This window comes from Bubalus kerabau, chromosome 6 (assembly GCF_029407905.1).
Source record: "Bubalus kerabau isolate K-KA32 ecotype Philippines breed swamp buffalo chromosome 6, PCC_UOA_SB_1v2, whole genome shotgun sequence".
In the NCBI taxonomy this organism is placed as follows: domain Eukaryota; kingdom Metazoa; phylum Chordata; class Mammalia; order Artiodactyla; family Bovidae; genus Bubalus; species Bubalus kerabau.
Window position 1 is genome coordinate 68,189,166 of NC_073629.1, and position 27,756 is coordinate 68,216,921.

The 27,756-nt window shown below is 40.4% G+C and overlaps 1 protein-coding gene and 1 pseudogene across 1 annotated transcript in view; one reads left to right on the top strand and one right to left on the bottom strand.

Annotated features, from left to right (window-relative positions):
- The window catches only part of LOC129655821 (transcription initiation factor TFIID subunit 9-like), a 66,141-nt pseudogene extending 64,507 nt beyond the window's left edge, over positions 1-1,634 (top strand).
- ST6GALNAC5 (ST6 N-acetylgalactosaminide alpha-2,6-sialyltransferase 5) overlaps positions 1-27,756 on the bottom strand; it is a 221,515-nt gene that overhangs the window by 128,015 nt on the left and 65,744 nt on the right. The window lies entirely within an intron of this gene.

Genomic DNA, 27,756 nt, shown 5'->3' on the forward strand with positions numbered 1-27,756 from the left:
CCATTATGATTTATTGCAGGTTATTGAAGGTAGTTCCCTGTGCTATACAGTAGAACCTTGTTGTTTATCTGTTCTCTATATAAGAGCTTGCATCTGCTAATCACAGAATCCCAATCCATCCCTCTCCCATTGCTCTCCTCCTTGGCAACCACATGTCTGTTCTCAGTGTCTCTGTTAGGACCCTCTTTTCCTGACACAGCAACCTTGCAAGCTACCGGATAGAAAAGGGTCATCTGACTCATTTTGGACTTTGAGTGCAGAATAAACCTCAGTGTGTTAAAAAATTTACTTGTTAGGTTTATTTGTTACTGAAGCATAGTCTATCCTGAACTTTCCTCTGATTTATCAAGCCCATTTCATCTGAGGATGACAAGTTGGAGGTGGGGGGCGGGCAGGATGCAGGACAGGAGGCTTCTGTGAATTCAACATTTTGCATTTGTTTAGAGATCCTCCTCTGTTTTCTGACTCTGTTATTGCAAAGATTCAGACCGATTGAATGACTGAACAATTCCTATTATCCTGCTTAGAAATATGAATGTGTTTGCACAGGATAGAGGGATTTGAAGGGAATTTATACACAAGCCCAAATTTTCTCTTTTGCTCCTAGTTTCCCCTGTGTTCCTTTTTTTGCTAAAAAAACAAAAACAAACAAAAAAACAAAAAAAACCCTATTTTGATAAAAGACAAACTTTCTGGAGATTTAAATATTTCAGATGGTAAACTTTCAATAATTTTATAGCTTTTTAATCATCATGCTCTTTTAGCTTTAACAATCCCTCATTTAAAATGACTAATTTTCCTTAAGAAAATAAGGGAAATGGTTCATGACATTGATCTTGGCAGTAATTTCATGGACCTGACATCAAAAACATTGGCAACAAAAGAGAAAATAGCCAATTGGAACTACATCAAACTAAAAAATCTTCTGCAGAGCAAAGAAAACAATCCTATCTCCCATTTCATTGTCTTTTTCCTACTGAAAGTTTTCATCCCCACTATTTCCTTCTGAATTATATAACCTTATGATTAATCATTTTAATGTGCAGATTAATTCTGGGTCTTCATGTCCTGTCCTTAGCTGACATAAATGAAGGAAATGAAAGAATAGAAGATATCAATTAAATCATTTACCTCTCCTCTCCCAAGAGATTTTTAAATTAAATATTGCAAGGCAAAGAAATCAAACTCTTTTGCCATTGACCAAGTCATATTAAAGCCCTAGATTGCCACCTGGTAGATATTGCTTGGCTGCTCAAAATTATAGATTTAGGTCTCTACAAAAAAGGCGTATACTTCTGCAAGAAGAATAGTTCCTCAGTTAAGTGCCTGGTTCAGTTATGAGCTGACCAAGTACTCCCACATACCATGTCTGTGTCAGCTAAAGCAAGGACTCCAGTGTCCCTCACAGGGCAAAGGTTCACAGTACAGATACCCACTTCACAATCCCCAGCTGTAAAGCATCAATTCCTGCAATGGCAGTCATTCAAAATGTTGTAATTAAACCATCATAATTAGGTCCTAAAACATTCTTATTACCACTAATGTGGTGTCATCACCAAAATACTGCCAATGAATCATCAAATGCATGGAAAACAAAATGTGAAGATGATGATGATGACTATAATAATTTGTAATCTAGCCTTGATGCAGGTAACATGCATAGTTGGTTTTGAATCCATTGTACTGAGATTAAACATGCATGCGGCATGTTTCCAAGCTATGTTTTAGAAAGATAGCATTTAATGAGTATATAAGGTTACCATATTTTTCAATTAAAAAAAGATACCAACTGAGTTTCCAAGTACAACATCTGAAATAAAGAACTAATTGTCCTCTTGAAAAAATAAAGTTGCAGATTCACTTTAAATAGCCATTGAAATAAATATCTAGGTCCAAGATGGAGCTACTCTTGCCTGGTATGCCAGGTCAGCAAACTGACACAGGTAACTTTCAAGTCCCGAGAAAAGTTTCATTTGACTAGAAACATAGTGTATCCTGTCAAACAATCCCCACATGCCAAGCCAATTCAGGGTTCTATATGTATTTCCTTTTTCCTTATTCATTTTCTCTTCTTTATTTCTTATTCTTTATCCTATAAAAGCATCCTGCCTTCTAGCCCATTATGAAGTTCTCTGGACCCTGGAAAATGGAGACTGCTTGCTTCATGAAGTGTTAAATAAAGTTTGTTTGTATCATCTAAATTGTCTTTAATTATTTTAATTTTATCTCTACCTATTTCCTGCCACATGATAAAGAAAATATGTTTTTAAAGCTACAAGATACAGTTTCTAAGTCAGAATTATTTATATTATAATCAACCTAAATATATAAAATATTATTCATCCTAAACTTCAGTTAACATCTAATAAAAAAGGCAAATCCATTTTTCTGGGATTGAGCTGCAGACGAATAGATAAGAAAGCTGTGGTACATATACACAACAGAATATTACTCAGCCATTAAAAAGAATACATTTGAATCAGTTCTAATGAGGTGGATGAAACTGGAGCCTATTATACAGACTGAAGTAAGCCAGAAAGAAAAACACCAATACAGTATTTAACGCATATATATGGAATTTAGAAAGATGGTAATGATAACCCTATATGCAAGACAGCAAGAGACACAGATGTATAGAACAGTCTTTTGGACTCTGTGGGAGAGGGCGAGGGTGTGATGATTTGGGAAAATAGCATTTAAACCTGTATATTATCATATGTGAAATAAATCGCCAGTCCAGGTTCAATGCATGAGACAGGGTGCTCGGGGCTGGTGCACTGGGATGACCCAGAGGGATGGGATGAGGAGGGAGGTGGGAGGGGGGTTCAGGATGGGGAACACCTGTACACCTGTGGCAGATTCATGTCAATGTATGGCAAAACCACTACAATATTGTAATTAGCCTCCAATTAAAATAAATAAATTTATATTTTAAAAAAGGCAAATTCAGGAATTCTGCACATGATTTCATTTTTATTCTCATTACTCTCTTGCTAATAAATGTGTGTGTGTGTGTGTGTGCACGCTCAGTCGTGTCTGACACTTTGTGACTCCACGGACTGTAGTCTGCCAGGCTCCTCTCTCCATGGGATTATTCTGGCAAGACTACTGGAGTGGGGTGTCATTTCCTTCTCTAGGAGATCTTTCTGACCCAGGGAATGAATGCAGGTCTCCTTTGTCTCCTGGATTGGCAGGAGACAATTCCTTATCACTGAGTATCTGGGAAGCTCTGTTGCTAGTAAATACAGTTATGAATTTTAATTGTTTCCCAAGGTTAGAATCATGGATAATTGAGTAAGCAAAACTGTGTCTGAGTTTGGATCAATATTCTATAGGCCTAGAATTTCATAAGAGGAACTAGACTCAGCTAGCACTTCAGAAACCAGGTCCCCCCAAAACCGAGTTCCCCTGACAAGTATGATTAGCCTCTCTATCCAAAACCTAATTGCCTTTCTTGTCCGGCTCCTGTTCCCCTCAGGATTGAGAAGCATCAATGAAAAAGGGGGATTGAAATTGAACAGGACTCTGTGAGTCCCTCCCATGTCCAAAAGCCCCTGTGTATCCCCTACCTTTTCTTGTTTGTAGAAAAAGATTCTACTCTCCTATACCTTCCTTGAGTTTCAAACAGCAGACTCAAATGGTTACTACTTAGAGAAATGATGATATGTGGAAACAAAGGAAAAGCAATTAAGAAAGATAGCTTGAACAATAGTTCAGTGATAGGACAGTCTTCCTCAAGGAATATACACAGCAATCAGATGCATACCTTTGGGTTGTTATGCAGAAACTAAGACCCCTGACCAGGTATAGGATGGTGATTATATACTGACCTCAGTCTGGATGGAGCCTGAAAGTTGATGATTGAGGTTCCTGAAATGCCACCTTGTCACCTAGCCACCACCACCCAATGAAAGGAAATTCATGCACCCTGCAACCCTCACTCCAAATATTGCATTTTAAAACCCTTCCCTGAAAACCACAGGGGAGTGTGGGTCTTTTGAGCATGAGCTACCAGTTCTCCTTGCTTGGTGCACTGCAAACAGACGCTGTACTTTCCTTCACTGCAACTTGTGTCAATTGATTGGTTATGCTGGTAGCAGGCAGGTGAACCCAAGTTTAGTTCAGTAACACTTCCACACACTAATTCATATCTACTTAATTTTGTAATTTGGTAGGAGACCAACCTATCCATTCAGGGATAGGCACACCCATTTGAAAATAGTTGTTAACATGTTCAAAAAAATGTATGTGTGCTTATCCTTATGTATATTGAATGCACCATTAAATTAAAACACAAAAATGAAAAATCCAAAATCACTCAAATTCCTAGGTAAAGTCATTTAAAATATTAAAACTAAACAACTTAAACTTTTTATCATCCACAAACCATTCTGGCCCACTCTTGCAAAAAAGCTTACAAGGCAATTTGGGTTGGAGGCATTTTTCTTCTTTAACTCTTCCAAGTGCAGCTTTGAATTAGCATGTTCAATAAAGCAAGTAACACTTCCACTTGATTGCTTGAAACCATTCTTGACCCTCATTTCATTCTAGTTGGAGGTAATTACTTGCTGCTAATGCAAAGTGCTAAAGACAGCCTTAAATTCTGTTGAATTATTATGTAGATTGGGAATCAGACCTCTCCAATTTTTCTCTTAAAACAGCACCATAACTCTAATTTCTACTTTGTCAGACTCAAAAGTCAACCTATTTTGAGTGAAAACTTTTTCCTTAAAATAAGATATTGATCTTGGACCTGGTGGGAGAAATGGGTGAAATTCTTTGGAAATGAAGTCAGGAGTGAATGTCAGTAATAGGAGAGGTGAAGTATATACTTTCAGGATCTAATATATATCAGCTCTTATCCTTTTTTTTTTTTCCAAACCTTGTATTTTTTCAAAATACAAGACTGTGTAGGCAATCTAAGTAACTAATCTAAGTAGCTAATCTAAGAATCACTGCATGATTTTGTTGTTTTATCTGAGTCTAGATGAAAACTCTGAATATCAACTCATTTAAATTCAAATCAATCATTGCTGTATACTAAGAAGTCATCTCTGGATTAATAGTATTTACGGTAAAATGGAGCAGGGTTTCTCTTTGCCACATTCCTGGAATCAATAAAAAAACAACAGTAAAAGGCATTTTTTTCTGTGAATACCTAAATGACTTCATAACCATTACTCCACTCAGGAAAAATGATTCTTATAGCACAATGAGGGGGAGAGAATGCTTGGCTTCTATTAAGACTAATGGAGATTGGGATGCAAAGCTCACTGTCAGGAAAGAAGCAGTTGCCACGATCCTGGAGAACTGGAGGAAAATTTACTAATTAGTTCTTCCTAAACCAAGAAGCTTGTTGTTTTACTCTCCTTCCTTCATGAAAAGTAAAGCACAGGATCATAGTTATACCTAACAAGGGTAAATGAAATATCTTCCAAAATTAAAAAAAGGTGACATATGCAATAACACAACCTTAATAAATGGGGTTGTGCATTCTTTACTTTAAAATGTAAGTCTACAAAATGTCGAAAACATCACACTTGAAAAATTGGGACTGGCGGGAGATGATTTATCGACTCCATTCCTCCGGGGAGGGCAGGCCCCAAGCACATTTCCTATGGCATCCTTACTATTTTCCATTTTCTAAAATTATGCTTCTGGTCTAATCAAAATCCTACTTTGACACAGACTTTTTAATCTTCCTTTTTTTCTTCCACAAAATCACCTCAGGTACCACAAATCCACTTTATTGGAAACCATAATCTTGTTCTTAAAGAACAACTCAGTGTTAACCCCGGGCCCTCTGGACACCTTTAATCAGGTTTGGGTGAGTCCTGAAATCTTAGAATGCCTGAGTCAGGGCTCGAGTCAGTAAGAAGGGTTTTACAGACCCTCTCTGTGTAGGGCCCACACCCCAGCCACTTTACCCTGTGACTGGCATGGCCCTGGCACTTCTGCTGAGTTAGGAGAGAATCCAGCCAGTCCTGGTTTCCCAGGAGAACCACTCCAAGCCAGGCCCAAGCTGCCCAGCATCCCCAAGGCAGGAGCGGCACCATCTGTCTTGAGCTTCCAGGTCTCTCTTTTTTTTCAGAAGATCATCAGATGTTCACCTAAGTTGGTTTTCCTCAATTTGCTAAGCATCAAACACAAGGAAAAGACAATTTTTCCTCAGGTGAATTCTGGGGAGAAAAAGCTATATCTTCAGATCCAATGCTGATCTGAAAACCAATGCTGAGGAAGACAAACTAGGGGAGAGGAGCAGAGAGCAATTTCCAAGGAAAATCAGCATCATTAGGCTGATGCTAAAATCTCCTGTGAACCTTAAAGCCTGCCCTTAATGAAGGAAGCTGCTTTCTAGGGAATGTGCTAGCTTACATCCACAAATGAATTCATTTGGAAGGATGGTTTTTCAATTTACAGTTCACTCATTCATTCATTTGTTGGTCAGTGAGTACATATTGGATACTCGTATTTGCCAGACTCTGTGTAAGGCCCTGGGGATACACAGCAAGCAAATGGATGAAAATCCCTACCTCCGTGTGGCTCGCATTCTCATGGTGAAGAGGGGTTTCAAAATAAACAATTAGAGGAATAAGTAAAGAAAGATAGAAAGGGGGAAATTTAATTTATTCTTGGTACATTTAATACTTTTTATACTCAGCCTTTTGGGCTTGTAAATAAACAAAAATCCTCTGCTAAACAAAGTTTTTTATTTTTTATAATGAATATCACATTTCTTAGCTCCAGATTATCTTGACCTATAAACTATTAGCTGTGAAAGTGACCCGATAGCCATCTATTTCTCCCTTTTAAAAAGCAAAAGCAATTGCACGGAAATTGTTGCTAGTGTTCTCAGACAGAACCAGAACACATTTACTTCTAGATTTCTGGCCCCCTATATCAGGGGAAGCTCTTGTGCATCCTACCAGGATGAAAACTCTCGCCTTGGGCAGCCTTAGGGTAAGAGAAGCAGCAGCGGGGTCACACAGGACTCCTTGCTTTTGATCCATCTACACTCACAACTCTTGTTTTCTTCAGCACATGACCACTAAATGAATTACCTGCTGGGCACCCACCATCCTCCTGTTGCACCCTACGTGTGCAAACTCACACCCTACTTTTGTTAAAGAACACAATAGTCAGGTATACTCCAGAGAAAGTCCACACCATCTGAAATGTGTATGACCGGAATCTTGGCAGCCATCATGTCTTTGCATTTTAGAACTGGTTTCCATGAGCTAGATGTAATATCTTGGCACAACAATGAATTAAAAGCATTAATTATATACTAAGGCATCATGGGAAAGGAAAAAAAAACTTACAGTTAAATTCTCATGTTACTTGTGTCTGATTATTCATGGTTGGAGTTAGATAGCCTTCTCCCTAACCTACTGGAACAGCGGTCCCCAATCTTTTTGGCACCAGGGGCCAGTTTCGTGGAAGACAATTTTTCCACAGCCTGGGGAGGGAAGGGGGATGGTTTGGGGATGATTTAAGCATATTATGTTTATTGTGCACTTTATTTCTATTCTTACAACATCAGCTCCACCTCAGATCACCAGATATCAGATCCTGGAGACTGGGGACTCCTGTGCTGGAAAGAGTTGTGGTGTTGAGGGAAGCTGGGTTTAGAAGTACTTCAGGACTGCCTGCTGTAGGCACTGTTATTATGCTGATGACAATGTGAACTTCTCAGCATGGGAAATTATATGACACAAAGATAAAATCAGATTTATTTTAGAAGGAGCTGTCAAGTGACTTTACTGAATGCTGCCTGTTACATGTTCAGTGCAAACCACTGAGAACAACACTATATATTAAAGAAGGAACAGAGGTAGTAAGTATCTAAGTGGCTTGTGTGCTACAAGAAATTACACAATGTCTTACCCATCACCCAAGCCACAGAGTTGATAATCCTGACATTTGGTCAGCCACAGCTTCTGTATTTTGCCTCCAACTGCTACTTAACTAAAGTTGTGCCCAGGAATGACAATTTTTAGTTAATACTCACAATAAAAATGCTAATTTTTTGAGGCTCCAAAAAAAGTTTTCAGTGAATCTCTACAAGCATAACTAAGCTCTAGCCATCCAGTGAAACCAGCTATGATTGTCAGACCTACGATTTTTGTGTTTGTGTTTTATTTTTGTTATGAACCCCAAAAGACAGGTGGCAGAAAGTGAGGAGCCAGAGAAGGCAAAATGGGTGCACTCCAAAGCTTGTAACTAAGCTTGGCATGAAAGCAAAAGGTGTTTGCAGCTGCCACTGCGGTATGGACCTTAACATCATTTTTGTTGAACTTGATTGAGATGAGGGAGTTAGAAGAGAGGCACTGTGGGTACAGCTGACCTTTTCCAGCTGTGGCAAAAGACCAGATTTTAATTCCCAGTTTACTGCTCACTATGTAACTTGCCCAAGTTATTCTAATTCTAAGGATCTCACCCCACTCCAGTACTCTCGCCTGGAGAATCCCATGGACAGAGGAGCCTGGTAGGCTGCAGTCCATGGGGTCGCTAAGAGTCGGACATGACTGAGCGACTTCACTTTCAATTTTCACTTGCATGCGTTGGAGAAGGAAATGGCAACCACTCCAGTATTCTTGCTTGGAGAATCCCAGGGACGGCGGGGCCTCGTGGGCTGCCGTCTCTGGGGTCACACCGAGTCGGACACGACTGAAGCGATGCAGCAGCAGCAGCAGCAGAAGCAAGGATCTCAAGTTTCATCACCCTGAAGGAGCCAGATGACATCACTTCTAAGGTCCCCTCCATTTAATACACGTTTAAAATAGTCTGTCATAAAAAGCACAGTAACACGAGTTTGTATGAACTAACATTTATTAATTTTTTTGTATGTACAAGCACCACATTGTGCTCCATTATATCATTGTGCTCCTTCATATTTATGAAGGCTTGGAGATTCTCCTCTAACATGGTGGGGGAATAGGACTGGAGACCACTTTCTCCTCAACAAATTCATCGAAAGATCATTTGAACGCTGAGCAAATACCACAAAACAACTTCTGAACGCTGGCGGAGGACACCAGGCACCCAGAAAGGCAGCCCATTGTCTTCGAGAGGAGGTAGGACAAAATATAAAAAATAAAAAGAGAGACAAAAGAGTTAGGGACAGAGACCCATACTGGGGAGGGAGTCGTAAAAGAGGAGAAGTTTCCAAACACCAGGAAACCCTCTCACCAGCGGGTCTGTGGGGAGTTGTGGAATCTCAGAGGGCAACATAACCTGGAGGAAAAAAATAAATAAATAAAACCCACAGATTATGCGCCTAACTGCAACTCCCAGCAGAGAAGCAGCCCAGACGCTAGCGTCTGCCACCAGCAAGTGGGGGCTGAACAGGGAGGTGCGGGCTGCATTGCTTAGGGTAAGGACCAGGCCTGAATTCCCTGAGGACAATCTGAGGGAGCTAATGTGAGACAGCAACCCAAACTGTGTGATAGCCAGAGAGAGAGAAAAAAAAAAAGAGGAGAGAGAGAGAGAACTTTCCCACAAAAAGCTCTAACCTAACGCACTGCCAGGCTGCTCACAGAACAAAGGACTGAGCTAACACCAGAGGAGAGCTAGCTGACAGTGGGCCGGCCCATCCTACGCCAGAGGCAGGGAGGCAGGTGGGCGACAGCCCGAGCTGGAAGGCAAGGGGCAAACTGGGCCCCAGAGACGGCTGCTGCTGCTGCTAAGTCGCTTCCGTTGTGTCCGACTCTGTGTGACCCCAGAGACGGCAGCCTACCAGGCTCCGCCGTCCCTGGGATTCTCCAGGCAAGAACACTGGAGTGGGTTGCCATTGCCTTCTCCAATGCATGAAAGTGAAAAGTGAAAGTGAAGTCGCTCAGTTGTGTCTGACTCTTAGAGACCCCATGGACTGCAGCCTCCCAGGCTCCTCAGTCCATGGGATTTTCCAGGCAAGAGTACTGGAGTGGGGTGCCATTAGATGGCAGCCTCTACCAAACTGCGAGCAGGCTCCCAGTTGCTAACCAAGTCTTCCTGGGATCCTGGACAGTTGACATCTGCCAGGAGGGTCACAGCCAGAGATCAGTTCCCTAGAGGAGGCACAGGGCACACTTGAGACGGTGCTCCCGCTGCACACCCAGGAAACTGAGTGGCTGGGACTGGGGAGGTAATAAGATGCACCGCCAAACTGGGAGAGTGCCTTCGCCAAACACTAGGAAGGGCACAAAATGCAGGCCCAACTGAGTCTGCGCCTTTGTGGAGTACCCAATTTCCTGAACCTGAGCAGCGTAGATCTGGGAAGTGCACGTAATCCAGGGCCTGCCTTAGACAGTTTCCCTGCAGAGCAACCTGGAGCCTGAGCAGTGTAGATGGGGAAAGCACACACGCTGTGAGTGGGGAAAACCCAGGGTGGCCCAGACACTGCAAGCACTCCCCACACACACCAGTGATATTTGTTTGCAGTGTTCCTCCCTCCCCACAGCACGACTGAACAAGTGAGCCTAAATAAGTGACCACCTTCACCCTCTTATGTCAGGGTGGAAGTTAGATACTGAAGAGACTTGCAAACAGAGGAAGCCAAAATAAACAGAGGGAACCGCTTTGGAAGTGATAGGTGCAACAGATTAAAACCCTGTAGTTAGCATTGGCTACACTGGAAGGGACCTATAGACCTTGAGAAGAAGTGTAAGCTGGAACAAAGAACTATCTGAAACAACTGACCACACATGCTCTCAACAGCTCCAGAGAAATTCCTAGATATATTTGACTATTATCATTTTTAAATTTTTTAAATTAAAAAAATTTTAAGTTCTTTATTACTCCTTTAACTTTCATTTTTAAAACCTACTATTACCCTGCAAAAAAAGACCCTATTTTAAAAGCAAATTTCATATTTTTCAATAACTTTTGTGATTTTTTTTTTTTAAGATTGTATTTTTGAGAGTCTAACTTCTACACTAGATTTTTAATCTTTACTTTTTGGTATTTGTTATCAATTCTGTACCATTAAGAATCCAATCTTCAGTACCCATTTTTACTTAGAAGTGTGATTACTGGCTTGATTTCTCTCTCCCCTTTTGACTCTCCTTTTTCTCCCCCAGGTCACCTCTGTCTCTTCCCTCCCCTTCTCTTCTCTACTTAACTCTGTGAAACTCTTTGTGTGTTCCGGGCTGTGGAGAACACTTAGGGAACTGATTACTGGCTCGATCTGTCTCTTTCCTTTTGACTCCCCCTCTTCTCCTTCTGGTCACCTCTATCTCCTTCCTTCCTCTTCTCTTCTCTGTGAAACTCCGTGAACCTCTCTAAGTGTTCCAGACTGTGGAGAGCAAATAGGGAACTGATTACTGGCTAGATTGCTCTCCCCTCTTTTGATTCTCCCTCTTTTCCTCCTGGTCACGTCTATCTCCCTCTTCCCTCTTCTTTTCTCTATGTAACTCTGTGAACCTCTCTGGGTGTCCCCCACTGTGGAGAATCTTTTCACCATTAACCTAGATGTTTTATCATCGGTGCTGTATGGACAGAGAATTCTTGAGGCTACTGTAAGAACAAGACTGAAAGCCAAAGGCAGGAGGCTTAAATCCAAAACTTGAGAACACGAGAAAACTCCTGACTCCAGGGAACATTAACTGACAAGAACTCATCCAAAAACCTCCATACCTATACTGAAACCAAGCTCCACCCAAGAGCCAACAAGTTTCAGAGCAAGACATATCAAGCTAATTTTCCAACAACACAGGAACATAACCCTGAGCACAAAAATACAGGCAGCCAAAAGTCACACCAAGCCCATAGACACCTCAGAACTCACCACTGGACACTTTATTGCACTCCAGAGAGAAGAGATCCAGCTCCACCCACCAGAACACCAACGCAAGCTTCCCTAACCAGGAAACCTTGACAAGCCACTCGTCCAACCCCACCCACAGGGAGGAACCGCCACAATAAAGAGGAACCACAAACTTCCAGCATACAGAAAGGCCACCCCAAACACAGCAACCTAAACAAGATGAAAAGGCAGAGAAATATTCAGCAGGTAAAGGAACATGATAAAAGCCCACCAAACCAAACCAAAGAGGAGGAGATACGGAGTCTACCTATTCATGAAGACTTCAGGGCCTAATAATCATAACAATACTGACAACAACTAGCATTTATTGAACACTTACTTCATGCCAGGTTTTATACTAATGGGTTGACTTTACCTGAACTCAGAAACCCGTCCTCTCTAACACGTGGTCACCATGGCCACGTCTTCTGTATCTTGTCTCCAACTGCTATTTAAATTAGAGCTGTGGCTAGTAATAGCAATTGTAACCCAATATTCATAGTTAAATTGTTAATTCTATTACATGCCTCAAATACAAGTTTTAGTGAACTATCCACGCGTAGCTAACCTACAACTCAGTGAAGCTGACTGTGGGTGCCAGTCTTATGATTTCTGAGTTGTACATGCATTTGCATGTACATAATTAAATAATCACAATGACACTATGAAAGTGGTACTCAGATTATTCTCATTTTCAGATAAGGAAATGGAGAGGTTAATTAACTTAAGTGAAGTAGGTGGCAGGTAGGTGGCAGTCAAATCCTGGAGTCTTCCATTCCCTGGAATATAAATTCCATGATGGTAGCAACCATGTCTGTCTCGTTTGCCTCTGCCTCTCCAGTGCCTACAGCAGGGTCTGACATACAGCAGGTGATCAATAAATATATGTGGAATGAGTGAAGAGTTAACTCTTATCCCTTACTCTCAACCACACTGCCAGATACATCACATAGTCAACCCTCCCAGTGATCCTGTAAGAGACAGCAAGGAAGGCCCTAGTGGTGAGCACAGGTAGATTAGCATCATTTATTTCATCTCTGCTCCTGGAAAACCAAGTGAAACTGCATATTTTGTTGGCCTTAAGCCCCTTCCTTTTGCACAAAGGATGATAGAACTGTGGAGTGTTTGTGTTAGGGAGCCCATGTGGATAAGCTTCCCTCGGCCTTTGCTCTGGAAATGGCATTCCCATTGACAGTGGGTCCTGATTTTGCAAGGAAAAGCCAGCTGGTTGATTAGTTGTATGAGTGGCCATCTCCTGTAGGAGTTCTGATTAGTTTTCATCATGCCTCTGCCTTTGGACCATGAATAAGATTGTCTCGCTTTTCTATCACCAGAACTGGTTACCTGTTAATATACTTCCAGTCCTATCAGAAGAGAAATGAGAAGGGAGATGGCTTGAGTGTCCCAGCGGCACTCAACCTGCTATCACTAGTGCCAAGCAGGGCCACTCATCCCTTAAGAGTTGACAGAGCATCCCTGAGATAAAGTGGACACTGCAGCTGAAGCCACGAGTGCTCAGAGTGCAGCCACGTCCATCTAGAACACAAGAAAGCAAAGGCAGCCTCCTGGAGGAAGGATTTGCTCCCAGTTGAAAACATCCAGCTCTGTGGAATCCAAAAGGATTGATTGTTTAGTAAATATTTCATCAGGAACATCAGCTGTGGAATTTGGATGCTTAAGTGTTGCAGATAGTTAAATGTAAATAATTAAAAATTAATAATGTTTGAAATGTTAAGCATAATGAGGCAGCTGATATCATATAAGAAGGGGTCCACTCATCCTGAAGCTTCTCTGGCCACCTTCAGGGCTGGGTCACAGCAGAGATGGCTTCCGTCAGTTGCTGATAGTTCCAGGGATGCAGCACTTCACTCCAACTTGGCAAAAGGCACTCACTACCAACAGATGTCTTCTGGTCCACGCCACTGTAGTACGCAGATCTTTCTAAAGGCTCTATCCAGAGCTGTTACTGGGGTGTGTGTGAGCGGGGGCAGGGGAGAGCCTGTAAACTTACTGCCAGAAATCACACTTGCAGTCAGAAGGTGCTAGAACTGAAACAAAGATGAATCCACATTTGTTTAGTGAATTATGTAATGGAAATAAGTTCCCTGGAGAGTTGTTCCATTTAGTCTTTTCTCTTGCTCTTGCTCTCTCATCTTCAATCATTTCCCTATTCCTCCCCAGTAGCTACTTCTCTTCATTCTAAAAATAATATGCTCAAGTGTTCCTCCTCGTACTAAGAGAATTCTCTCAACGTGTCTCCCTGTAAAAGCCTTTCCTCTCTCCTTTCTTTCCTCATCAAATTTCTTGAAAGAGTGTAGCACATTCCCTCCTCCCTCTCTGCAGCCCTGCTTCCCTGGTGTGGCAGCCTCACCCTGCCATCACCACACCACACACAAACTGCTCCCAGCAGTTACTGATGCTGTACTGCCCCATAAATCTAATGCATTCTCTTTTTAAAAATCTTTTTCTAATGTATTCATTTCTTTATTTTTCTGACTGCACTGGGTCTTTGTTGCTGCGTGTGGGTTTTCTCTAGTTGTGGGGCATGGGGGTCTACTTGCATTACACAGGCTTCTTATTGAGGTGGCTTCTCTTGTTGCAGAGAAGGGCTCTAGGGAGTGTGAGCTCAGTAGCTTTGGCACATGGGTTTAGTTGCTCTGCAGCATGTAGAATCTTCCTAGACCAGGGATCAAACCCGTGTCCCCTGCATTGGCAGGCAGATTCTTAATCACTGGGCCATCAGGGACATCTCAATGCTCTATTAAGACTTCTCCATAACATCTTATACTTGCAACTCTATTTTTCTGAAATCATTTTCTCCTCTGGTTTAAGCTCTAACATTTTCTCCTGATGCTCCATCTACCTCTCTGGTGACCATTGTTTAGTTCCTGGCCTGCCCTCAAAGGTGAGCTTTTTCCCTACATTCTTTTCTTCTCTATACAAAGGCCTGCAAATGCAAGTCCAACAGAGAGAAAGCCAGAAACAAACTCGTGAGATAGATGGGATAGGAGAGGTATAAGACAACAGGGAGTGGTGTGGTCTGTGGTAAATGGATATTGTATACCCTCATGCTAAAGGCATTCAAATCGGAATAGAGTCATTTTGATCTCTTCAGTGGCCTTACCGAGAGCAAGGAATTATAAGCATAAATATTAATGGTCAGGTAGGACAGAGGAGAAAAAGGCATGTTTCTTTTATGTTCTTCTCTGGTAAAGATGGGACTGATATCAGGGATGGTTGCTGTTGGTTTTCTATTGGTTTTTCTTGTCATGGTACACAAAGAAGTAACAGCAAGTGAGCACAAAGTACCTTGGCCAGCTGAATGCATTCATTTCCTGTTTTTCCTTGAGGTCTGCATGTACTCTGTTTAGGAAATGCTTGTTGGGTGTTTGCCTTACTTAGTAAATTTGTTGTTTCTTCTTCAACTCAGTAGACTCAACTCTACCTCACACCACCTTCTATCAAGCTACCAACCATTCTCTTTAAAAAAAAAAAAGTATTGGGGGGTTTAAAAGAATTGATGCTTTTGAACTGTGGTGTTGGAGAAGACTCTTGAGAGTCCCTTGGAGACTCTCCAACCAGTAGTCCAATAAAGGAGATCCACCCAGTCCATCCTAAAGGAGATCAGTCCTGGGTGTTCATTGGAAGGACTGATGCTAAAGCTGAAACTCCAATACTTTGGCCACCTGATGCGGAAGAGCTGACTCATTTGAAAAGACCCTGATGCTGGGAAAGATTGAGGGCAGGAGGAGAAGGGGACGACAGAGGATGAGATGGTTGGATGGCATCACTGACACAATGGACGTGGGTTTGGGTAAACTGTGGGAGTTGGTGATGGACAGGGAGACCTGGCGTGCTGCGGTTCATGGGGTCGCAAAGAGTTGGACACGACTGAGCAACTGAACTGAACTGAACATAGTTTTAGACTATGAATGAAGGAAAATATTTGCAAATTATTCAGCAGATAAGAGGTTAATATCCAAAATATATAAGGCACTAATATAACTCAATAGCAAAAAACCCTGAAACAATCCAGTTAAGAAATGGGCAGAGAAAATGAATAGGCATTTTTTTGTTTTTGTTTTTCCAGAGAAGATCTACAAATGCTAACAGTCACATGCAAAAGTGCTCAACATCATTAATCAGGGAAATGCAAATCAAAATCACAAATTATCACCTCACACCTGTCAGAATGACTGTCATCCAAAGGACAAGAAATAACAAGTGTTGGTGAGAATGTGGAGAAAACAAAACACTTGTGCTGTTGGTGGGAATGTAAGCTGGGGCAACCACATGGGAAACAGTGTCAAAGTCCCTTAAATATGGTTTTGGTATTTTATTTGGTAAACAAAATTACCAGACTGTCCAGCAATCCTACTTCTGGGCATATAGCCAGAGGAAATAAAAATAGGATATCAAAGAGATAACCACATTTTCATGTTCACTGTAGCATTATTCACAATAGCCAAGGTATGGAAACAATCTAAATGTCCATCAACAGATGAATGGATAAAGATTATATGGAATATATACACAGTGGAATATTCTTCAACCACGAGAAAGGAAATCCTGCAATTTGCAACAGCATGGATAGAACTTGAGGGTATTATGCTATGAGAAATAAGACAGAGAAAATGAAATAATGCATAATGTCACTTATAAGTGAAATCTTAAAAAAAATAAAGCCAAGCTCTTATAAACAGAGAGTAGAAAAGTGGTTGCCATGGGCTGGGTGGTGGTGGTTGGGGAAACAAGAAATAGCTCATAAAAGGGTATAAATTTTTAGCTGTAAGATCTATAAGATTTGAGGCACTAATGTAAAACATACTGAATAGGGACTTGCCTGGTAGTCCAGTAGTTAAGACTCCATACTTCCAATGCAGGTGATATGTGTTCTATCCCCGATTGGGGAACTGAGATACCACATGCTGTGCTAAGATTTCCCCATGTACCAGGAGACAAAAACAAATAAACAAACAAAACCCAAAACAAATGAAAAAAGAAGTGGTTACATTTAGGACTTCACTGGTGGCATAGTGGATAGGAATCTGCCCGCCAATACAGGGGACACAGGTTTGATCCCTGGTCCAGGTAAACTCCACATGCTGCAGAGCAACTAAGCCTGTGCACCACAACATCTGAGCCCATGTGCCATAACTGCTGAAGCCCACACACCACAACTCCAGAGTCCACGAGCTGCAACTAATGAAGCCCTTGTTCCTAGAGCCTGTGCTCCACAAGAGGAGCCGCTGCAACGAGAAGCCTGTACACCACAAGGATGAGTAGTCCCTGCTCACTGCAATTAGAGAAAGCCCGTGCACAGCAATGAAGACCCACTGCAGCCCAAAATAAAACAAATAATAAAACATAGTGACTGTAGCTAATAGCAGTGTATTGTATAACTGAAATTTGCTAAGACAGGAAAACTTACATATTCTCACTAAAAAAAAAAAAAAAATTATGGGAAATGTAGTATGATTTTTAACTGTGCTGATAATTTAATAAGATTATTATTATTTTTTTAACGTCCTGGTTACAAACTTATGGGTTTTGAGTGATTTGCCTCTTTCCTACTCCCCTCTCTGCCAAATTCCTATTATTTCAGTGTGTGAATTTGCAAAACTTTGGTCTTTCAGAAAATCTTTTATTGTCAAATCATCAAAAACAACAATCAAACAGAAATGACAAACAAAACCAAAAATCACCTGCAGGCTAGTAGTGGAGGACCTCTGCTTTACAACCCCTCCTGCTGCTGCTGCTGCTGCTAAGTCGCTTCAGTCATGTCTGACTCTGTGCAACCCCACAGACAGCAGCCCGACCAGGCTTCCCCATCCCTGGGATTAAGTGATCTTAATCTCTGTTTTTGCTTCTATTAACTCCTGCTATGTTGCTGATCCCCAGACCTATAATCTTCCAGTGCAGGCCATCTCTAGAGACGGAGATGATATTTGATGGTCTACAAAATGTCTGAACGTGGCATCTTCAAGGAATGTGTCCAGAATGAGCCTCTTCCTGCTTTCCTTGACAACTCCCCCAGCCCCGCCAACAGTCACACTGGCACACACACAGGCTCAACTTCCTGTTGTAAGTTGGATTGTGACTTCAGACTCAGTTTTGAGTCTCTAGTCTTACCCATCTTTCAGTCAGTTGGTCACAAAGTCCTCTGAATTCTTACTTTGTTTTTTTTTTTGTGTGTGTTTTTTCTTTTCTTTACAATTGAAGTACAGCTGATTTTCAATGTTGTGTTAGTTTCAGGTGTACAGCAAAGTGATTTAGGTATACATACACATACATCATTTTTTTTTAAAAAGATTTTTTAGCACAGGCAACTATACTCAATATTTTGTAATAAATAAGGGGAAAAATCAATTCTCACTTTGAAACAGATTTTACATTCCACCGTTTTGCACTCAATTCTGCTCTCACTTCCCTCGTTGAAGATTTCATCTTTTGCCTGAAGAAATCCACTGTTTCTCTGACTCCATCCCTTCTTTGCACCAATGTATATTACACACTGAGGTTTCAGACAGACTGAGAGATGGGAGATGAAATAAGCTCAGCTTTCAGAATCAGCCTTAACTCTTCATGGGCCTTTGTGAAGAGAATGAGTTATGGGGATAAGTGTTATTTTTCAGCTAAATTGGAGAAGAAAAAAGCTAGACAATATCCTGAGAATCAACTAGCTTTGATGGCTGTCAACAGTGAATGAGCCTGATTTTCTGAGCAGATGGCACTTAGATGGTGGTTGGGAGACATTTACTGAATGAAGGTTGGAATACATGACACTGGTGCCTTAGGAACCTGGAAACTGCCTGCCCACTTCCCCTGCAGCAATTTGATTTTGGATTCTATCTTAAAATCCTTCTATCAGCAAGAGAAAGGAGGACCTGTCTCGTATTAAGTCAGAGGATATTTATTCTCCTTCCTGGGAAACACTGGACTGAATTTGGAGGATCTCCTGTATGTTGGAGGTGCCAGAGAACTGATGATGGAGTATGGGAATGACTTTGTCAACAAGGGGATACTTTCTTTTCTAGTCATACCTTCTGCTTCTACCCAAAGGAAACTCTCTGAGCCTGAAAGTGTTCAAGCATTAATTAATTAATTATGTTTAATAAATAAGTTCTAAATTTTGTCTACCTCTATGATTTTCAAATTTCCATTTGAAATGGTTATCTGAAGTAAATTTCTCTACTTCAGAATTCATTGGCTAACTTCCAGGTGAAAGTGAAAGTGAAGTCGCTCAGTCGTGTCCGACTCTTTTCGACCCCATGGACTGTAGCCTACCAGGTTCCTCCGTCCATGGGATTTTCCAAGCAAGAGTACTGGAGTGGGGTGCCATTTCCTTCTCCAGGAGATCTTCCTAACCCAGGGATTGAACCCAGGTCTCCCGCATTGTAGGCAGACGCTGTACCGTCTGAGCCACCAGGGAACTTCCAGTTACCTGACTGTTAATGAATAAGCTTCCCACCTAGCATGTAAATTTTTTCATAACAGGGCCCTACTTACAGGTCCACTTTCAGCCCTCAACTCATTTACATAAGGACTGGCTGGAACCCACTGAGCCCTCTGCTGTTTTTGGAACATAGCCTATGTGTACCCTCTTTCTGCTTTTGCGTAGTTTTCCCCCTCTGTCTGGAATGTCTCCACTTGGCTCCTCCCATCACCCTTTGAGGTTCAGATTAATTATTTCTTCCTGCAGACCTTCCCAGTCCCTGAGCCCCCACCCCCTTTAAAACTGGATATGAGGCCTTTTTCTTCTAAATCCTAAATTACATAGGAATTCAACCAATAATTATACCAATAAGGTATACTACATGGCCCTTCCAATACTTACTGTATCATTTCAGACTACAGTTCATTTTTAAAAATTTATTATCTGTGTTAATTACTTGATACTGACCATCATGTCATAATCAATTCTGCATCACACTGCAACAAAATACCATATTCAATTCTTAGACATGATTCCCTGTCTCCTTTGCAGTTCCTCTTCTATAGAACTATTATTTATTGAATCATCTCAGGGTTCTATTCTGAATTATTCTAATATCATATGTTTATGTTACCTATTTCTATGGATTCAGATAATATTTACCTATTTACAACTTCAAAATATGCATCTTCAGTTTCAATTTTCACCTGAACTTCAAACTCATATAGCTAAGAGCCAGCTCAGACATCTAAGACTCAGCATGTACAACTGCATTCTTGAAAATCTCTAAATCTAGGAAGGGGAAGAAAAAGAGGAATCATTTTTTAAAAAGAAAATAACCCCTATTTAAAAAAAATAAATAAAAAGAAGACTTTTCCAATGGTCCTAGAATCCCCCACTTCTAAAAGGGCCTTGGAATCATCCAGTCCATGTCCTCATTTGCAGATGAAAACTCACATCTCCTGGTACAAAGTCCAATGTTCTTTCCACTACAACACCATGTAACCTCTTCTATGGGCCTTAGAAAGATCTTTAGTAGCCAAGATTCATTATCAGTAGCTCAACAATTAATGTAATTTCAAAGATAAAACATAAACCTGAAAATAAATCTCCCAGATTTACTCCATTTGGGCAATCTCACAAATACCATTTAATTACCTTATCATGATACTCTCTAAGGGTTGACCTCACAATGGGAACCAGTGCAAAGAAAGGCTTCCTTCTCCCTCAGACTCCAACAGCACATGCGCACAAGGTCTCAAATGAAAAACATCCTGCAGTGAAACTTTGCTAGTAACCTTTCCTCCAAGGGGAGACGCTCATTCCTAAGAAGAAACAGGCCAACATTTTTGGTGTGTGTTTTCCTTACTCTATTTTAGAGTATGAACAACCAACTAAACAGCAAGTTTCGTTCTTACTTCAATTGAAGGTAGATCTATTGCTTCAAATAAAATACAATAAATTAGATATTTGCTTTAAAGATTTGGGTATCAACAAAAGAAAGCAATAGACTGGGACAGTATTTACAGTACATATGACAAAGGTGTAAAAGCTTAATTACATAATGAGCTTCAGGTTAATATAAAAATGGTTAGATCCTGCAAGTGTCAATGAACAAGTTACAAAAGAAAATCGTAAAAGAACAAACATATATGCAAAACTTTTAACCCAACTAGAGGCTTTTATTGACTTTATTTATTTTTTTAATTTTATTTTATTTTTAAACTTTACATAATTGTATTAGTTTTGCCAAATATCAAAATGAATCCACCACAGGTATTAAATTAAGGATGTTTTTTATGTCTGCAGAAGATAACCTTCCTATTACACTAAAGGAAAGTTCAGAGTGCTTGTGGAAAGTGAAAAGTTGTTCAGTAGTGTCTGACTCTTTGCAACCTCATGGACTGTAGCCTGCCAGGCTCCTCTGTCCATGGAGCTCTCCAGGCAAGAATACTGGAGTGGGTAGCCTTTCCCTTCTTCAGTGGATCTTCCCGACCCAGGAATCAAACCGGGGTTTCCTACATTACAGGCGGATTCTTTACCAGCTAAGCTACCAGGGAAGCACTTAGGGAATTAGGACCGATTCCTGGTACTTTCTTGTATTAATAAATGACTGCTCAGAGTCTCCAGCTTTGGTGAGAAATTGGTATAACACCTCAAAGGGTTAGCACTAGTTGTACCTGAGATGTTATATACAAAGTCTGGCACAGAATCCACATCTTGTTAAGTGTAGGCTCATGACAGTAGGACCTAATTTTATTCATGTCTGTACTCCCAGGGGCTAGATAGTGCCTGGCCTTTTTAGATATTTAATAATAATAGTAATAATAATTCTTGAATTATATTACATCAAAATGATTTGAATTACCACCTTACAATGAATCTTTGTTTTACAAATCCCAAATGTTTTGCTGTAAATGCTAGGATCAAAGGTCTTAAGTTTTTGTGTTAACTTTACAATTTGATTTTTCAACATCTGAAAACATTTTCTTTTTCAAAAAAAAAAAAAAAAAAAGAGTTAACCAAGGAATTGAAGTCATAATAGCCAACTAATACAACACCAGTTTTACTCCTAAATAATTAAGATTACTTCTGATAATTTGATAATTTAGCACTTCACAGAGAAGTAAATTACCAACCTACACCTTTACATATACATATTTATTCAATTCAACAGAGTATGCTATGCCATATTGCCACTAGTGATGATTTATTCCTAAATAATAACTCCTGAATAGAGCTCTGCTTTATGGGTCTTTGGTGAGAATTTTAAAAAATGAATTCTGCATAAGAGATGATATTAAAAAGGGAAATACCCATAATTTGATTTTCCCCCTATCTGGACATTATATTGACTTCCTTTTATTAATCTCAGCAAAAATAGAATTGCTTTGACATATTATTGTTATTTATTACTCATTTCCCACATATTTCCAAAAAGAAAAAAGCTTTAGAGTAGTCCATTTTAACATGCTATTATGTTTTTTAGTATTTGGTTCCCTGGAAGCAGCTGTAAAATTGAGTATATATAGCTAGCTCAGGATAACATACTGTGGAACCAATTTTCCTGTGACAAATAAATAAAAGTGTTTATTACCTGCCCACATACTTATTATGCTGAAGTCATTTCTATTAAATCAGAAATTAGGCAAAGTGAAATCTGACTCAGGAAACACCCAAGAGCAAAATTAAATGAAAATAATTGTCGTCTAATTTGTGAATATAGTATACAGCCTTAAAATATCACCTACAGATTCATAGTCTGATTGATTAGCTAAAATTTTCAAAATCATGTCTCAAGACTCCATAGATGCTTTCTAAATGGAGATTTTCTTTCTTTCTTTTTTTTTTTTTATTCAGGATTGATTGCTTCAGAGGATCTGCCAAGCAAAGGCTTTCCTTTTAGCCTCTTAATAACTACCAAAATATTCACAGTATCCCCTGGGCTTTCACCACTTCTTACGTTGTCAGGTTTTAGCATGCAGGCCTTATTCTCAACCCAGTCACCTGGAGAGGAAGCAGGAACTTCAGAGCTGTCACGAAACACCTATACCATTTTAGAAAGGCATTGCTGTCAATAACCAAAAAGCTGGGGATTTTATCGCAGACAATATGTGAAATTGCAGCTCACTGACAAAACCATTGCAGAACCTGGGTGATAATATTATTATAGTAATTACCGTATGTCTTACATCAACTGCAAGTCTAGTTTCATTATCATTCAGGCTTCTAGAAGGAGATAGGAGGGAGCTGTCACAGTTAGACAGTTTGTCCTCTATTCAGCTGCCAGCTCCCCCCACGAAATGCAGGCTCTCTATTCTACTAAAGGAAATACAATTATAACTCTATTTGCATTGAGAACAAGAGAAGCCCTGGGTTAATTACAGGTAAGGTTCTGTTTACATTCCCCTGGGCTCGCCACAGCCAGATTCCATTTCTGAGGTGAAAAAGAGCTTCTGGAGTTTGAACTACGACCACATTTTTTTTTATTCCACTCTTGAAATTTTGTGTGGCCAAAGAAAGCCTGTCACTCAAGGATCTTTCAAACATAACCCCAGAAACCTCCATTTTCCAGAGTCTGTATGTAGTTAAAGTAGGTTCAGAATCCAAAGTCTAAACAAAAGAGAAGGAAGATAGAGTTTGAGGCCATTTGAGGCCATCCTTGTGACGATCAGGACAAGAGAGGGTAGTAATATGTTTATTATTAGTGTTATATAATCAACTGATCAAAAATATAAGACAAAGGAGGGGAACAAGGGGAGAGCCTGAATGCCAGTAATACACTAAGAGGACTATTTCCTGCCAAGAGACTGAGTTTCCAACAAAGAATTTTCCTCATCTATAAGGTTTCCTGGCTTCTTTTCTGGTTTTTAGGACTCTTTTTTTGGCTAAGGAAACGATGAATTGTTTTTTTAGCTAAGGAAAGGATGTACTAACCTCAGCTGATGGCTAGGATGTGTCTCTGAGATCCTGAGTTCACAGGAGAGAATTATTTCTCCTGATTTAGATTCAGCTTTCCAAAAATATGGACACAGCAGGTCTCATGCCATTTGTATTCTTGCCAAGGTAATCACAGACTGTTTAGCTGTCTGGTTGCAATCTAATAAACCAAGTTCTATATGGTATTCCAGATGTCTACAGCTAGCCTTTTCCCAGTCATCATCCATCGTATCTACTTTATTTTGCTCATATTTATCACTTATAATCTGATATATCTTTTAAAAACATATATTTGTTTAGATGTTTCTTTTCAGCTTCAGCCTCCATCCCTTCTCCCCATCACAAGTACCTAGGAAAGGCAGCTCCCTGAAAGCTAGGGTCCTTATTTGTAGCCTAAAACAGCACTAGACACATAGCATGTACTTAATCATTATATTAAAGGAAAGAATAAACCGCTATGATAATTCCAGAAGATCTGAATGTTGGCTTTGGCAGCAGCCATTATCAGAGCACCGTTGCTACATAGAAGCTGTAGACATGGAGGTTGCTTTCTTTACAATCCATTTTTCTAGGAGCAAAATTTTAAGATACATTTAAGAAATGGAGTGGACAGCAATTCTAGTTTTATGAACTTAGATTCTTTTGAATAAAAAAACATTACCTCTAAAGAGTTTAATGCATGCAGTTTCCTAAAGAACCAGTCTCAGAGAAAAAAGAAGGATGACTCTGATCTCATTTTACTTATATCAGATATAGAAAGAGGTGGGAACTGAAAACAGTTCCAGTGGCAAAGAGAAAGTAAGGTAGTAGTACCTTTTTGTAATGAGGATGGTGGACATAAGTCACCTCATGCAAGGAATACATCCTACAAATGTAATTCCTTACTTCCAACCTGAAGATCTCAATTGTGTGTGTGTGTGTGTGTGTGTATGACCATATCAAATTAAAGCCAAAGCAAAACAAAAACTTAGTTTGTCAAGAGGCATGAGGACATTCACATGAGTACAAGAGGGATGGCTTTGGCAAAAGTCTTGGCAGGCAGGCTGCAAGGTGTTTCACATTTTAATAGAGACAAAAATCTTATCTTCTTCAATCCCAAGGGGGATTTCATAACAGTACTGTTACTGACCAGGTTGTTGGCCTTCCCCAATTAATAGAAATTGACCAGAGGCCAGACCAGAGATTCAGGCCAGGCTTTACTGGGGTCCCTGTTGCAGCAGAGGGAGCAAGAACAAACAATAGGCTCCTTTGCTTGCTCACTCCTGGAGGAGGGTAGTGAGCTTGTTCCTTATATGGGCTGAGGTTAGGGGTGTGTGCAGGGATTGAGCAGAAGGGTGACTTAGGTGTTTTGCCCACCCCTATGGTGATGTTGAGTGCAGGGCACATGTGCAGTACCCTGCTTTTGCTCTCGACAATCAGTTTTGCTCCCTGCTCTTCAAAAGAGGCAATTGGGTTTGTTAGCTTTGGGGTCCAGAATTTGCCCCAACTGCCCATGCATACAGTTATTTTTAGTCCCACATAGCTTCTTTGTATTTTGTTGCTGGAGGAGAGGTGTGTCCTGGTGCAAACATTGCAGCACTGCAGCAGAGGGTCCCAGGTCCCAGCCTGTCTCAGTACTACATCAGCTTTGCCGAGATCCTCACTTCCTCTTAGAAACTGAGCTGTATTCAACAACATTCTCATTTGTGTTCAGTGAACTTTCTCTTGAATCTCCTCAGCAGTTGTATCCATTTCACCACCCCGCTTAAAGACCCTATTCAACAGTAACCCACTTACTTAGCAGATAGAAAGACTTGATTTGTGTAAATTCCCTGACTTTTCACCCCCACACCTAGAATGTATTTACTTCCACATATAGCCTAACTTATTTTTCTCTAGTTTGGGAGAAAGGTGCTCTCCCCCTTCTATGGGTAATGCTTCATGCTGTCCACCCTACTCATACACTGTCACAAAATTCTGGACCTCACTTTGCCAATAATCCCCTTCCTTTCCCATACCGATAACCTTTCTTCTAGTAACTCCGCATGGACACAAGCATAAAAGTCTCTTTCACCGTTTAAAGAAAGCTCTTTTCTTGACTTATTAATCTCCTTCACCTAAGTGAATATTTACCTTGACTTCGTCATTCCTACATTATTGCAGTTCAGTTCAGTCTTTCAGTCGTGTCCGACTCTTTGCGACCCCGTAAATCGCAGCACGCCAGGCCTCCCTGTCCATCACCAACTCCCGGAATTCACTCAAACCCATGTCCACCGAGTCGGTGATGCCATCCAGCCATCTCATCCTCTGTCGTCCCCTTCTCCTCCTGCCCTCCAATCCCTCCCAGCATCAGAATCTTTTCCAATAAGTCAACTCTTCACATGAGGTGGTCAAAGTATTAGAGTTTCAGCTTTAGCGTCCTACATTATTTAGTGATTTATTAAAATCCAGCTTCTGTACTACCAAAAAATTCACTTCCTAATTCCTCAATCCAATTAACTCAGGTTTCATTTTACGTTTCTTTTCTTTTTTTATTTTGAATTCTCCTTGTCTTGAAACTCTTGGCATCCTTGACATTATTTTCCCCTAAATCTCTGCTTACCTTCCTGACTTGGTTTCCCCTGTTGCTGACTCTTTTTCTTTGTGTCCCGTACATGCTGTTTCTTTCTTGGGCCTTGTACTTAGTCTTCTTTACCTTCTTAGACAACTAAGTGATTTAATTCATTTCAGTAGCTCCAATTACCATCTGAAAGTTGCTAGCAATTTGAAAAAAAAAATCTCTCTGGTCAATATTTCTCTTTGGAACCATAGATATATGTGTTTGATACTTTCTAAACTACAGAAGTGAGTCAAAATAACTTGGGAAACTCAGTCATCATCTACCAACTGAAAATCTATTACAGGTAAACTTTAAAAGGCTATAAAATGCAATAAACATGGTAACTGATTTTATTTTTAAATATCATACACCTAATTTCCTTAGCCAGGCTTGCTACAATGGCAGGAACAATGGAGAAAAGAAACATGAGTTCTAGTAATTTCGATGCATATAAATCTTGCTTTACCCATAAAATATGCTTGGAAGTGAAAATTTGGATGTCAAAGTATTAGTGTATTAGTTATCTATTGCTCGATAAAAATGTTATGACAAATTAGAGGTTTAAAATAACATATATTTATTGTCTCAGTTTATAGAGGCCAGGAGTCTGAGCATGACTTTCCTGAGCCGTCTGCTTAGGTCTTACAAGGCTGAAATCCAGGTGTTGGCAGGGACTGTGGTCTCATAAGAGGCTCAACTGGGTTAGGATCCATTTATAATCTCAATATGGTTGTTGTCACCTTTAAGAGTCTCTGCCACAACCAATATATAATTTTCCTAGGGAGGTGGGGGAAAGATAAAGTAGGCATTTGGTATTAGCAGAGACAAACTATTATATATAGAAAGGATAAACAGCAAGGTGTCTGTATTGCACAGGGAACTGTTGGCTTGGCCAAAACATTCATTCAAATCAGTCTGTGGAAACCCGAATGAACTTTTTGGCCAACTCAATATATTCAAAATCCTGTAATAAACCATGAAAGTGAAAGTGAGATTGCTTAGTTGTGTCCAACTCTTTGCAACCCCATGGACTGTAGCCTGTCAGGTTCCTCCATCCACGTGATTTTCTCGGCAAGAATATTGGAGTGGATTCCTTCTCCAGGGGATCTTCCTGACCCAAGGATTGAACCTAGGTCTCCCGCACTGCAGGCAGACTCTTTACCATCTGAGCCATAATGGAAAAGAATAAGAAAAAGAATGTATATATGTGTGTGTGTGTGTGTGTGTGCGTGCGTGTGTGTGTGTGTGTAACTGAATCACTTTGCTGTACAGCAGAAATTAACACATTGTAAATCAATTATACTTCAATAAAATAAAAATTTTAAAAACCCATAATGACTTAACACTTGTCGCTTAGCAATTTGGCAAAAAATATTAATGATTTTTTTTTTGTTTTCAGCATAACTCACAGCATTTTGGAAGGGCAATTTGGAACATATATCAAGGTTCGATGCACGATACTGGATGCTTGGGGCTGGTGCACTGGGAAGACCCAGAGGGATGGTATGGGGAGGGAGG